At 41.8% G+C, this 14,726-nt stretch overlaps 1 protein-coding gene across 1 annotated transcript in view; it reads right to left on the reverse strand.

The window, feature by feature from the left end:
- Nucleotides 1–14,726, reverse strand: part of CFAP99 (cilia and flagella associated protein 99) — a 413,087-nt gene that overhangs the window by 216,035 nt on the left and 182,326 nt on the right. The window lies entirely within an intron of this gene.

The following is a 14,726-nucleotide window of genomic DNA, read 5'->3' on the forward strand; positions in this document are numbered from 1 at the left end:
ACCTGATAGATATCAAAGTATTGATACACGTCCCTCTCGATCTTTTTCGCAGAAATTGGAAAGAAGAGGACGGTCAGACCCAGGAGAGCACACCAAGTCCAAAGACAAGGAACCTGCTCAGAGAAAAAAATCTCAATTTCCGAAAAAGAAGGTAGCCAGTATTAGAGTAATCAACCATGCCGAGAATACTGAGGACACAGTTGAAAAACGGGGAGTGGGCACAGACAATGTTAGACAGTGCAGCAGAAATCAGTATAGCCCGCAAGATCTTGAAGAGTCATCTGGAGACAGTGGACACGAATGAATACATTCAGGTTGAAACTGCCGACACCAGACTTAGCGAGCCCCATAAGATATACGAAATAACATTGCGTATAGAGGGTGATAAGACTAGGAAAATAAGGGGTCTATGTTGGGATAAACTCTCAAAAGGCTATGATATTCTGTTAGCTGAAAAAGATTGGCCCCCAGAGTTTGTCAGGGAGTGCCCTTGTGGCGAAGAAATGATTATGCCTGCCTTCTCGAATCACATTCCGATTCACAAAAAATATACTTATGCAAGGAAATGGGCAGTAGCCCAGGCACCGGCATTATATAAAAATCATGTAGGATGGGATGAGGACTCACCTCCTCACAAAATCCAGTTAAAAAGTGAACCAACTGCCCAACGACAGTATCTCATTAAGCAAGAAGCTAATAAACAAGTTAGGGAGATCTTAGATCAACTTGAATATCAGGGGGTGATTGAAACATACACCTCTCAAATGAACAATCCTTTGTTTCCTGTCTCCAAACCAGACAATTCATATCGTCTAGTTTTGGACTACAGACACCTTAATGCATGTTGCAAAACATTTGCAGTACAAAATTCACATAGTGCTGCACTAATGAACAACATAGTTAGGAAAAAACATAAAATGACATTAGACATATCTAATGGTTTCTTTTGTCACAACATTGCACCAGAAAGCAGGTATTTGACCGCTTTCTCCGTAATGGGGTCTCAGAAAAATTTCTGTAGGCTCCCACAGGGGTTCAAGAACAGCCCAGGACTATTCTCAGCTAGAGTAACAGAGTTACTACAAATATATGAACATGAGGCATTATCTTACGTAGATGATATCTATCTCACAGACGATGACTTGGATACTCACTTGAAATGAGTGAACACCATTATACTTGGGTTCGCAGCAGAGGGTTACAAATTCAACTTTAAAAAGTCCCGAATTGCCCATCTGACAGTATTATTTTTAGGATACGAATTATCAAGTGAAGGAAAAAGCCTAGCGGACAACTTCTTAGAGAAGTGCGCTGTACTCCAAGCTCCAAAAACGCTGAAGAATTTACAATCCATACTAGGTTTTCTGAATTTCGGAAGAACTTACATTCTAAATTACGCAGAGAGGGTTAAACCTCTCTACGAACTAATAAAACCTGATTTTAAACAAATCAATTGGACTCAAAAGCACACAGAAATTTTGAGATCACTGCAAACAGATATGTTAGCAAAAACAAAATTAGATACACGTGACAACACACGCAATCTTGTAATCCGACTCATCCCAGGAGGATGCGGATTCACGTACCTGACCTCTAATGAGGGAGAAAAGGTACCAATTTCAATTAAATCTCACCTGTACACACAAGCAGAGAAAACATTCAGTCACACAGAAAGAACTGTGAAAGCTGTGCAAATTGCATTAGCAAATGAACGAGAACTAGCACACGGCAAACGGATTAATATCCTCACAGCAGAATCCGCCTTCGAGGCGCTATTCAGCCCAGTAAACCTGCCTACGGTGTCACTGGATCCGAAATGGATACAGTATGTAGATTCTCTAGGAGCGGAAGATGTGAAATACTATTTCGCCCCGCAATTCGAAGAACTGAATGATTTAAAATATGAAGAAGAATATCCTCTGCCAATCGAACTTCTGCCTCTCCCACAGTACGCCTGTATAATCTATACAGATAGATTTGTACAGCATTTCAACGTAGAGAGCAAATCCTACGATGCAGCCTGTGCGATTGTTAAAGGTCGTTGGCTGTGCGGTAAATTCAGACCGAAAATAACAAAAACTGAATCAGTAAGAAACTGTTCTGCTCAGAGAGCTGAAATCAGATCTTTAAAGATGGCGCTTGAAAATGCAGAACGTGAATTCCCGACACTAATCGTGTGCGATTCTCATTTTTGCGTCAACTCTTACAATAATAAACTGCAGAGCTGGATTGAAAACGATTACGAAGATGACACAGGTGCCACAATAAAGCATAAATTGCTCTGGAAACAGGTAGCTCTTTTTCAGAAAGAACTACAAAAGACACACGTGATACACGCACAGAGTCTTCAACGTGATGGCGTTCACGTTGCAGGGAATTCATTGGCTAATACAGCCACAGCGGAAGCAACTAAACCGGCTTCCGTAGCCACAAAAAAGCGTGCAGAAAAATACATAGACGGGGAAACCATGCTGGCAGTAAAAACGACCGTAAAAGGCGACTGTGCAGCACTACCCGTGAACTATCGACTCAATTATGCATACGTAATCAATGCAAACTCTGTTCCTTTTGCTCGAATCCCTGGAGTGGGGGATAGGGTAATTCCAAACATGAACAGGAGAATATTTTTAATAGCAGACGCACACATGGGATTGGGACCTAGACACCAAACAATCAGGGACTCTCTGAGAGAATTGGAATCAGTATACTGGTGGTCGGGAATGAGTGTACAACACCAAATATATGCAAACAACTGTGAAAACTGCAACAGGGATCGCAGTAGTGAACTATGCTACCGGCTACCAATCAGAAACAGCGTAACGCTGTCTACACCCCATCCTGCGTCCTATTAATCATTAAGGCTAAACACACTTAAAAAATGTGGGCCCAGCGCTCGGCTGACGCCAGAAGGGTTATAAAAGATCTGCGAGTCTTTATCGGCACATACGCAATTGCCATGTTCCATTATGACCAGGGTCCTGCTTTCAGCTCTCGAGCCTATAAGGAGGCCATGGCCAGCATGGGAGTTGGGTTGCGGTATTCTTGTCCGTCACACCCCGAAGGGAATAGTGTGGTAGAAAGAAAAAACCGGGACATAAAGCGATCTATAACAGCGAAGGTATTACGTTCGGGTGCTGGGTGGGTCAAACATCTAATAAGTGTCCAAATCAGTCTTAATAATTTGCCAAGAAATTCTCTAAAAGGTTTCAGCCCATACGAACTATTGTTCGGAACTAGAATGAGAGTTCAGGACTTAGATAGTCAAGTATCAGTGGTACAAGATAAGAAAACAGACTTTGACATCAAAGATCGTTTGGCTGTTTTACAGGACTTGAATGAAACAAGAAAATCCTTAAGCAACATAAAGTTAAAGCAACAGCCAGATACCACTGACGAGGCACCACAAGCAACAGCCCCAGCAAGGCCTGTCTGGATTCCAAAGATTGGGGATCTAGTCAGAGAAAGAATAGCGGTGAAGAAGGAATTTGGGCCTTCTTACGAAAAGCAGTACCTGTCTTAGCAATCATCGGAACAAGATCAGTAGTACTACCGCCCCTTGCTGGTAAAAAGGAGAACAGAGTTGTATCAATCGACCTGGTAAAACCACAAGCATGTGGCCTATAATCAACAGTAGGCCCAGTGGACTCCCAAGAAACAACAGAATACCCAAACTTGCAACAATCCAAGAGGTTCAAACTGAAAGACTAATCACATTCGATCAGCCTGCAGTGCACAGAGAGGGACTATGCAATAATGCCATGGAACTCGTGCCTCTTGAGACACAGATTGAAACAGTTCATCAAGAAACACCAGTCTACAATAATGTGGCATCAGAAAGTGCTACCGAAAGACAGATTGAAAGAACAATCCCAACAATTGACAGAACTGCCTCTGGTTATTTCATCAACTTTTCCGAGGATGAAAGCAACCCCGAAGTGATGCCAGAAACAAAAAAGACTTTTAAAGAAAAAGCAACAGAACTATTTCAACAAATCAAAGAAGTATATCTGCATGCACCGTTGATTGAGCATTGGATTATTTCAGGGGTATTCATACTCCTACTATGCCTAATTTTAGTTTTAATTTTAGGAAGGTTTATTACAATTGAATGGACACAGCAAGTCAGAACATCAACTTAGTCCTCAAACCACACAGATCATCCCACGTGAAGAAAAGAGAACTGTCAACAGTAAATTTCACAGCCATTCCAATACCCTGTGGGGTAGTATGGGAGAAAACTGACTATGAAATCTATGGTCCGGTCGAGATCCTGAAGTATCCTCATCAATTCAAAGTTTTCTCAAGTGACTTTGTAAAACCTAGTACATTCTCTGATGATTGGGACTTTGACAGTATTAATAACATGATGTCTGATTTAGTAATGTCAGCTAGATTCACAGAACATGATTATTTACAAGGTTCGTCTAGTTATAAACAGATGTTCTGTTTTACACATTATGGCGATCATTATTTGCATAAATCTGCACAGCCTAGAAATGTTTTTAAGTATAATCAATGGGAACATTGTGCTACACCACCTAAAAGCAGTTCTAAAACATTCTTTGAGAAATTCAAGTACTTCTCAAGGTTTAACACCAGTGATGCAGAAACGTTTTATTACAAACTGTTAGATAAAGCAGGATTGAAAACAATGCTGACAAACACTAAATTGATATATTCAGAAGCATTTTATGAAAAAATTATGACATTTGGTTTTGATTATTGGAAAAATAACATTGAAACAAAAACCATTTGGGGTACGAAAGATTGGCAGGTACAAGGCCTAGAAGCATTATTCAGAACCTGCATGATACCAGAACAAATGATGTTTTAAAATGACACAATTCATCAAACATCCTGTCTTGGCCTAGCTAAGATCAAAAACCTAGACAAACCCTCTATTCCGAAGCCAATACCTGATAATGCAACAACAGATATTGAGATAGACGTAACTAAAATTTTACATTTTAACAGAACACATCCTGATTAGAAAAAGTGGTTAATCTGGCCTACTGACACAAACAACGGTCAAGATAGATTCCTGAACAAAACACAGGGGTTAAAAATGACCAGACAAGACCCTAGATACTCCCAGAGACAACCTCCAGGGATAGTAACAACATACAGTGTAGAGAAACTCTGCCTCGAATGGCTAGGATCATCCACACTGGCTGAAATTAAGCGACACTTATCTTTACTTAAAGATGGTGCTGATTTGCGCGATTTTATTATGGGACCACGCAAACAGCGTCAAAAACGTTTCATGGCGACCAGTATCTATGCTGCATACAACGAGGCTTGGAAAGTCACACAAATTGAAACAGCTGAAAAAATACGAGAAATTGATCGTATTAATTTGGAAAAATCACTTTCTGTAGTGGACAATGGGTTAATGACTCTGTCCTCCAGAATATATTCGTTGGACAATATTGTATCCTCTGCCTTTGATATAATAGACAGAGACTTGCTAATGTTACAGCATGGCCAGTCACAATTACGTTCTATTGTACAATTAGGCTGGACGCTGCAAAATCTTCGTTCAGGCTATGTGCCTTGGCGCTTAATCAACACAACGTCATTGTTTTCCATTTTTTAACCTTACTGATAAACAAATCAGCTTGGCACAGAAAGGAGCAGACTATACAATCCTGAGCATCGAAAAACTTGAGAGATCACCATTGACAATGTCAGAAAGTCCTGTCATTGAATGGATAATACACGGGATTATCACAATTCCGATAACAACTTTCCGATTTAAATAGTGCCTTGAATACATACCTACTGACCAGTATGAACGATTGGGTAAAGGATATGTTAAGTCAGCATGGAAATTACCATACACACATTCATGCTGTAGTGACAGCGACAAAAATGTATTTCTTAGTGGTGAAAATTGTAAATGTTCACTAAGCGGTATACTTTTGTGCCAGGGTATTAATTTACACGGAGCCTGTGAAGGTAATTCTAACAACCTTTCATGCCACCAGCTTGTCACACCTGCAACGCAGATAGAGCCTTTCTTTATGCAACTCGCGAATGGGAGTTACATTCTAAGAACGGATCACAGATGTTGTGGCCTTTTGCCAGGGAAAGCGTATCTCGTAAGTGTAACTTCCATGGTCAAATGCTGTATGCAAGCATTGTTCCCGAGCGGGCCTGGAGACATAGAGACTCCCATCTGGCCTCGTCTGCATTTCTCTTCTATACGAATTGATACTTTAAGCAAAATGAAGTCTGTGCTTTTGCAGATAACAGTGCCCATCACGTCATCAAAAGAGACGTATGATCTCCTAGTTGCAAGGACAGCTACGGAGGTTCATGACCTTTTATCAACAAATTGCCCCGTGCATTTTGTAGAAATGTTGAGCCAACTCCTTAACATGTCTAGTGCCACAGGCATCCCAGGCATATTTAAGACGATTTTTACGGGACTGCTCACACCATTTCAAGCAATTCTGGGAATCGTTCCAAATTTTGTCCACTCTGTTTTTGGCGGCATACCCCTATTTTTGGGACTTGTAGCAGGGATTTTATTTTTGACCCTCCTGCTCCGATATGGCAAGCCACAGCTCAGACATGACTCCTATGGGAATGGAAGAAACAATCCTAGCAATCCGCTACCGGGACAGAATAACTAGAGTCCTTGGATTGGCCAGGCTGAGAGATCTAAACATGACCTGGTTCCTTTCATTCAGACTGATATGGCAAAACTGCATCTTACCTGTACTACGATGTATGCTATGCGGAGATGAGTGCGTGTTGGACACCTGTCTTTCACTTCCATCAGCAGTACCAATGGATATCAATACTTTGCTAAGTCCAATAACGGCTCACTCATTGTGTTGTCCCCAGCGGCTACCAATCCAGATGACGGCATTCGTTGAAACTCCTGTGCTACGACTAGGTGGTAACAGTGGAGCGAGTGACAAAAGCAACAACACCCAGGTACGACCTTCTGTGAGCATTGCTGATCCAGCCTTTGATGACAGCAATCATTCTCACACCTGCCAAGTTACAGCACTATCGAATTTGGTCGAACTGTCACCTGATTTTGTAGACCAATTCTTTGAGAGCCTGTCTGATATGATGTTCTCACCCGAACAGAAACAATAACTTTAGAGAAGCATTCCGACACACAGCGTTCCCATGAACTCTGAATTCGGCCTTCAGTTTTAAACAACAAAAACTGCTAAAAAAGCATTGGAACTCTATTTTCCCCGTTCAGCAAGAATTCTTTTGAATTGAACACTTTTTAATATTCACCTTTTTTGGCACGAAAAATTCTTTGCTTAAAGTAGAACTATTCATAGAGAACAGAAGCTTCTACTTCTATATTTTTAGACACATCTAGAGTCTTAATAACTTTACACCAGCCTCTAGCACATTTTACTACAATGCATTTATATGTGATGAAATTATCTCGCCCTTCTTTCTGTATTCAGAGATATTTTCATGTGTAATTCTTTTTGCAAAATCGTTCATTGATTTCATATGCTATAGTTTTGAATGATTTCTATGCTTCAAAAACGTACAGTACCTATATTTTCACGTATTACAAATACGCCTATTTCAAATGCATATATGTATTTTGGGGTGGGCAATGTTACACATGCATCTTATTGCTCTAGTTTTAGTAATTTTATGGACATGAATTCGTGGAGTGGGTGTAGTGTTCAAATCTAGGACCCTGATCGATACTGTGACCTTATGCCCCTATACGGCTATAAATCCATTTATTCCCTATATTGGCATAACCGATCAAATGCAATATTCAGAAACTCGTCTCTGGCCTCACAGAATCGCTTCCTCTGCCACTTCCTTTGCAGCTAATTAGTGCAATGACATAGCAGAAGTTACTATCTAAGATTCCTAGATTAACACTCCGAGTTCTTCAACAAGATAAAAACTCAGCAACCTGGGAAAGCCCCGCTTGCTATGTTTTGATTAGTAATGGAACTCTAATGAGCACTGATAGACGATCACTTCCTAGTGACATCTTTATTGACATCTTATGTCCAAAAACTTACGTCAAACAAGGCACCTTTCAGGTATAAATATTACCAACGTTGCCTTAAGCAAACGCTGATGCTGCTGAAGCTGCTGTTATGCTGATGATACCATCGCTGCTATCACTACTGCTATCGCTGCTAACGAGCGAACGATGGTGTGGTGAACTTAGGAGCTGAACAGCCGTCCCCCTGCAAGAGCCCAGCAGATGCAAGCTGCCCGCGGACGCTGCCCCTCCTCTTCCTCGACGCGCTGAGAGAGACGCTGTCTTTTCTCCTGCAGAGAAATCCAGCCCCGGCGTTTCCAGCCTACCCTTGCGGGTGACTGGGATATCGAGTCCCTGAAGGAGATACCAGACCTCCATCATTCTATTCCAGAGGTATGGTGTTGACTAAACCCTTAGAGAGAATTCTTGAAGCAAACCTTGGCAAAACCAACTTAACTTAAAGCTACTTACTTACTCCCCTCCCAAGTATTAGGCTTAGGTCAGGTACACTGGGGTAGGCGTAGTTAGAAGCACCAGTTGAGTATTTTAGCCTAATGTATATATGAATGTATATATGTTTTATTCATTTTAAACCATTGTATGGCTAAGAAACCATATCAATGCTTTTACAGTATTATTTCGCAATACTCATCTTACTGTACGTACTTTTTATAATAACAAGTCTTGCAATTGTGGCAATTCATTTCTCTTGTACGAGAAGAAAGACTGTTCAATAAATGTTACCCTTTATTGAAAACGCCCGTCTCTCTATTCTCTACATATTGTGAAAGTAAACTGCACAACCACTGACTGAGTAAAATAACTGTCTATTGTTCACACGACTCTAGAGATTGACTCTTATCTGAGGAGCAAAGTTGTCATGTTGCACGGTTGTTGGAAAACTGAATCCCTTCTTGTCTGTGCCAGGGAAGCTGATCACTTCCTATTCAGTCAAGAAAGTTTCCAGTGACCTCTGAGCTAGTTGGTAACAAACCCAATTAAGTTTAGCATAGTCAGTAGAGGCCTGGAAGATCCGCACTTCTACGTCGATACTACTGTTTATGTTATTCCAATGCGCAGGGCCTATTGGGAAAATAGGAACTACACTACAGAACATCATCAAACTGATAGAAGAGATATGTCTGTCCAATCTCGTAACCTCACAGGACATTAATTCAATAGAATTCATTGCACCGGGTCAGGGTCAAACAAATGAAAGCACAAAGGTCACTTGGAGCTCGACAGAGGCAATGAATAATATCTTACGAGATACAGAAACCTTCAAGCAGTGGGCATACTCATACTACCCGCAGGGAACCAGGCTACCAACACGTTCTGCAAGAAACCGGAGGCCTTGTGCGTCCACGTGCTGAAAAAAGAGCTGTCTATTCAGTCTTGAGGAGTGCCTGCGATAAAACTCCCTCCTATGTCTCAAAAGCATCAAATGCAAGAGAGGATCAGATCACGCTCAAAAGGGACTTGGATTAGGCTGGTACATGGTCATGGCTGGTGGGTTCCCTAAATTCAACTCGGCTGCTCCGCTGACATCACAATAATCAAACGGGTTATGACATCTGTCCATTAAGGATCTGCCCTTGGAACATTAATGGGTTATCAAGCAAATTGGGGGACACAGTAATAATCTCCTACTTACAATCATTTGAGATAATACTACTTCAAGAGACACGGCTCGTGGAGCCACAGCACATAGAAGGGTTCAAAACACATTACATACCAGCCCTGAAACTGAAATCTTCAGGAAGAGGCAGTGGTGGCTTTTATCCATAAAAAAATACACTCACCTCCTGGGATCGTGCGAGCCCTTCCCATTTTTTCCAGTCGGTAGGAATCTCATTTAGCACAAACAAAGGCCTCCCAGGTCAATCACTCTAATGAATGCCTATGTTCGCCCAAACTTAGTGTCCAGACAATCCTTCTCAGATGAGGTGACTGAGTCAGTGTTAAGAACGAAATCTGGTCTCTCGAACACAGACATAATTCATGTGGCTAATGTCTGACCTACAGAAAAATGAGGTTACCAAAATACAGGAAAGCGTCTGTCTATACCATTGCAGGATCTTCCCGGATGGCACAAGGAAGACCGGAAGGGCCGCTCCTTACAAAGAAACCTGGAACATCTTGGTCTTAGAGCCCTTAATCTGCGCTGTCTTCCTGACAAGCCACCCGGCCTCTCATACATATCGAAAAATGGAGCATCCTTAATTGATTACACCTTTGTTAGCCTTTCCCTCCTGCGTCGAATATGAGGGTTCGGATTCGGAAACAGAACAGAAAGTGTCCACAGTCCTCAAGAAATATCGCTTAGCACTAGTTTAGTGCAACACGCAGAGGCAATAGCTCAAGCTTTCGAAAGCTATACGATCAACTTAAAATGAATCAAGTGCTCGGTTAATAATCTACAGCAGGTAACAACGGAGGCAAAACAAATTTTTGAGAGTACCAGTATGACAACTGAGGATTACATTGCAACTAAATTGACAGACAGACACGCAAAACAAATAACGTACGCAAAATCAAATGGGTCGAATCATTCGACCTCTGGGAATCCAGCGATACGATCAGCAAAAAGAACTATGAACCGGCTATGGCGGTAATTAAAAATAAAGCCAATGGACCCTCCAACAATAATCAAATTGAGAGAAGCCCGCAAACACCTGAAGATATCAAAAAGAGAACATCGCAGGGCTCATTTGAATTCTTTCTGGGCTAAACTACATCAAGACATTAAGTCAAACAATTCTGCGAGGTTCTGGCGAACCATCAACAGACTTGGAGGGAATGTCCCGAAATCTGAGTGGTATTCTTTCTTGCACATCTACTTCAATGATCAACAAGAAAACACAGTTGATCAGTGACCCGGAGAAGAGGGCAGCAAAGCTCCATAAGGGACGAACATGCCTCCAGAGCGATCAATTAAAATGCTAACCATGGAAGAATCTCCCAACCAAGACCAATTACCTGAAAAGCAATCAGGGAGACCAAATCATCCAAGCAGCATCGAACAAAGTCTAGTCCTGGAGGACCAAATTGAAAAACAGATTATGAAGGGCTGGAAAGAAGGAGCTCAAGGCCCAGGAGGCATCCCTCCAGCTTTGTTCAAGAAGGATCCGGCCTTCTGGACTTCTAAGTTATCTCCACTCTTTACCTCCATCTTACAAAAGAACATCATTCCGCCCTCTTGGCAAGGTTCAATTCTTGCGCCAATATTCAAAGGTGGGGACAAAAACTCTCCAGGGAATTACCGAGTGGTCACCCTTATCGACAATGAAGCAAAGTACTTCGCTGGGAATCTGCTCAACTCACTTTGGGCATGGGCCAACTAACATTCACTAATCCCACCGAACCAAATTGGCTTCACAAGTGATACAGGTACCTCGGTTTATCTCATGACTCTCTCCTGTTGATAGACCAGGCGGCAACCAGCTCTAGTCCGTTCTAGATGGGATTCATTGACTATAAAGCTGCATTTGACAACATCAACAGGGCCAAGCTCTGGCAGAAGCTTATCAGATTGAATATCCCAAATGTTCTTTAAAGAGCCATACAGCTACTGCACCGGGACACATGGGTCAGGCTCAAGATCTGGGATGGCTCCAGACTGTCACGCAGATCGTAACAACTAAAGGACTACAACAAGGATGTGTCCTGGCCCCCACACTTTTTAATCAATTTTTATCAGATTTCCGGGCACGCCCTAAACAAGGTAAACTCTCATGCTCCTAAACTAGCCAGCTTTCAGCTGTCAAACCTCCTATACGCCGATGACATAGTTCTCCTAAGCAACACAAAGATTGGCCTACAAAGACTTATGGACGCTACTGCCGAATATTCAATAAAGAACGAGCTCCAGATAAACAATAAAAAAATGAAAATCTTGGCGGTCCGTCCAGGAGGGCCCCAGAAGCTGGCATGGGTCCTAAATTTCGAAAGCATCGTAGAATCCAAGTGCCACAAGTACCTAGGAGTTCTCTTTGATAACAACGGTAGATACAAAACCCACCTAGAAGAGCAAAGAAAGAAGGGAGTAGCACTATCATTTGCACTCAGTTCCATTCATAAGAAGCTATTTGGCCCAACATTCGCCCCAACAGTGCAGGCAGCACAGGCAAAAGTAATTCATACACTAACATACGGAAGCGAGGTGCTAAAAGGTCTTGACAGTGGCCAATTAGATAAAATCATGTTGTGGCATAGGGCGTGGGTTTCCCAAGAGACAGGGTTAAATTTGGATATTATCCAGGATTACATGAACCTCCAGGGGTGTATGAGAATAGAGTGGTTTAGGTACTTGAGACATTTTCTAATAGCCATTGGCCATCAGGAATATTTTGACAACCCATCTAGTATGATAGACATTTCTAGGAAGAAACTGAAGGAAACCTGTCTCACTTACCTGGAAGAGACTAGGGGGGCGATGTAGGTAGGCAAATACCGGTCGGAAACGGCCGAAAATACCGATTTTCGGCCGTTTCCGACCGGTATGTGGATATTGAGATGTAGGGGCATCTAAAATTACAGAATCGGTAATTTTACCGATTCTGTAATTTTCCCGATTCGGTAAAATACCGAATTGGTAAAATTACCGAATCTGTAATTTCAGATGTAGGTAGCACTGTTTTCAGTGCTACAAGGGTTTAAGAATTCTTAATTTACCAACTAGTAGTTGGTGGTAAATTAAGAAAACCATTTAAAAAGCATTTTTTTTGCTTTTTAAACAGTGCCATGTTGCAGACATACATGCCCTAAGGGCATGTATGTCAGCAACATGTGCATCCATGCACAATTGAGGGGTGCAACAGGGTGTCAAAGTGACACCCTGCCACCCTTCAATGTTTCCCCCAATTACCGAATCGGTATTTACCAATTTGGTAATTGATATTGATTCCTATGGGCCTGAAGGCCCATAGGAATCAATGGCAGTTACAGGATCGGTAAATACCGATTCATTAATTACTGAATCATACCGATTCGGTAATTAATTTGGTAAATATACCTACATCCCGATTGCCAGTTCTTAAATACCGAATCGGTATGATTCGGTATTTAAGAATCGGTAATCGGGGATTACCTACATCTGGCCCTCGGTGGCAGCTGGAGAGTAGGAAAGTGTCTGTCATGAAAAATCATCTGATGTTAGATGGCCAAGGTCTTCAGAGATACTTAGTAATCACCCTGAGTAGTTACTCCCGTATGCTGCTAACTCGCTTTAGGGGGGGCAGCTTCTTTAGATTAACCACTTTCCCCGAGGTTAACTCCTGGTCAAGATCCCTGACCCCTTGTCCTTGTGACGATGTATCTCAACAATCCATATTACACTGCATCTTATTTTGTAAATTTTACACCACAATCAGGCAAAGGTATATACTTAGTTTATTTAAAAAATGGGGATTGAGACAATGTACACCTGCCCCACTCAGACTACAAATGTTGGAGGATGAATTTACTCTGTATAGTGTAACAACTTTTTTAAAGAGCCTACTGCGTTTTAGATTGTCAATGAATTGATTTTCTTTTCTCTTACACTGGGATTTAGTGGCTGTTCGGTATGTTTCCTCCCTGTATTTATGAAATGGGTTTTTATTATCAATGTAATAATGAAAGCTATGTAATGTCTGTTTTATATTTTTATGTGCTTTTATGGATTCTCGAAACTGAAACCGAATAAAGCTTCTTTTTGATTTGATTTGATAAATCATTGCGAAAATCTTCAGAACAGTGTTCCAGTTACCAACACACATGTCACCTGCACAAATCAGGCTAGAACTGGGCATCTGTAACCAATCACTGGCCAGATTGATGAGTTTTTTAATGTGCCGCCACAAACTGAGGTCGTCAAAAGAAGGCAGCTTAGCGCAACACCTATGGTCAAACCTGCATACGAAACGATGGCGGGCAGGATATGATTATTGGGCGAGAGGACTAAAAACTTTAAGCCTGAACAAAGTTTGGGACTTACAAGTCAGCCAAAACGAACTTAAATAGCTAGGAAAAATAAGCGCAAAAAACCTCTCTTCACTAAAAGACAAGGCATGTCTCGCAAGAAGAAGCTACGTCTGGATGACTCTTAGATCGTACGACCAGCTGATGCCTCAGGGGTATCTAATTTTGCAGTTCACCGCATGCACTAAACTTTGCTTCTTAAAACTAAGAATGAGAGTGATCAACTTGTCTTGCCACCTTCCCAAATGGAAAAGAGAACAAGCCCAGCAACACTGTTGGCTTTGTGGAAACCATAGGGAAGACATAACACACATCATTTGCCTGTGTCCAAGTTTGCTGAAGAAAAGAAGGTCCCTTTTACGGAGAGGCTGGATCATCAACGAGGTCAGATCTTGCAGAGCCGCAGTACTAGCCTGCTTTGACCCACGGAACACCAACCTAAACTGTGCTCTAGTAAGGTTTATGGATCGTGCTGCAAAAAAACTAGGGAAAAAACAACCGCCAGATCCACCCTGTAGGTACTCAGGCAAAGGAAAAATAATTGTCAGAGGCACCAAACTAACTGAATAGAGGGGCTCAGCGTATAGGTTTGCACACTCCGGGACTCGATTCCCAAATCTTGGACGCTACCACCAATGCCCCAAAGGGTCATTACTAATGGGTCGGCGAAAGGACAACTATGATTGCGTACTCGGGCACGTGGATCTATTGCTACGAACTGGGGTTTTCTCTTCTTTTAATGCGTAATATTTTTATCTTTCGTAACTTGCAA

The sequence above is a fragment of the Lissotriton vulgaris genome, chromosome 3_2, assembly GCF_964263255.1.
Source record: "Lissotriton vulgaris chromosome 3_2, aLisVul1.2, whole genome shotgun sequence".
NCBI lineage: Eukaryota > Metazoa > Chordata > Amphibia > Caudata > Salamandridae > Lissotriton > Lissotriton vulgaris.